Below are 798 nucleotides of genomic sequence, written 5' to 3' on the forward strand. Positions count from 1 at the left end.
AACTTTGAGAGACCGACAAACAAACGAGATGGATTGCATCAGTCCCATTTTTTTTAACTTTCAAAGCAGAAGGGCGGTCTATAAACGATAGTGTATTTAGATTGAAACTTACTGCTTGTATTGGACACTTAAACGAAGGTTGAAACGTGCTCACAAAGCTTGACCATGGCATAAGGGGTGAGTTTATAAAGCCACAGGCGTCTCCACTATGAGCATATTTAGTGAAATATTCGCATGTGTTTGCTGACACAGCATCACGGCACTTGTGAGCCACTCCGAGCAGCTGACATAACAATAAAATCAAACCATTAGGTCTCCCTAATAGAAAACGAAGGTCCTCCGGAGTCCCAATTTTTAAATCCCCCCGTAGGTCCTATCCCACACTCTAAAAAAAATTAATACAAAAATTTGTAATTTGGATATGCAGTTTTTTCAGCATCCATGATACAAAATATTGTATTCTTTTGGATACAAAAATAAATTTGTAACGTGGATACAAAAATTTGTAGGCCTATCCATCGATACAGATTAAAACATTTTGTTGTATGCTCGACACGCATTAGTAAAAGATATTTTATTCTCTTGGACGTCTTATTCTAGACGTTTCACTCTCATGACAGACGATTAACTTCAATGTAGTACTTTACCTTACTGGGATTTGAACCCTGAACCTCTGGGTCGGGATTTGACGCCCTAGCCCACGCGGCTAAGGCGACTACCTGCGAGCAGTCGTGCTCCGACCCGGTGTCGTTCTCACCCGTCCTAGGTGGTGGAAGACAATAGGTATGACAAACTCAT

The 798-nt window shown here is 40.9% G+C and overlaps 1 long non-coding RNA gene across 1 annotated transcript in view; it reads right to left on the reverse strand.

Annotated features, from left to right (window-relative positions):
• The window catches only part of LOC113215542 (uncharacterized), a 20,199-nt gene extending 19,921 nt beyond the window's left edge, over positions 1–278 (reverse strand). The window contains exon 1 of the long non-coding RNA XR_008011470.1: positions 113–278. This is a non-coding gene — a long non-coding RNA (uncharacterized LOC113215542). The remainder of the gene's footprint in view (positions 1–112) is intronic.
• Between the last annotated feature and the right edge of the window lie 520 nt (positions 279–798).

Source organism: Frankliniella occidentalis, unplaced genomic scaffold (assembly GCF_000697945.3).
Source record: "Frankliniella occidentalis isolate FOCC.00 unplaced genomic scaffold, Focc_3.1 Scaffold119, whole genome shotgun sequence".
NCBI lineage: Eukaryota > Metazoa > Arthropoda > Insecta > Thysanoptera > Thripidae > Frankliniella > Frankliniella occidentalis.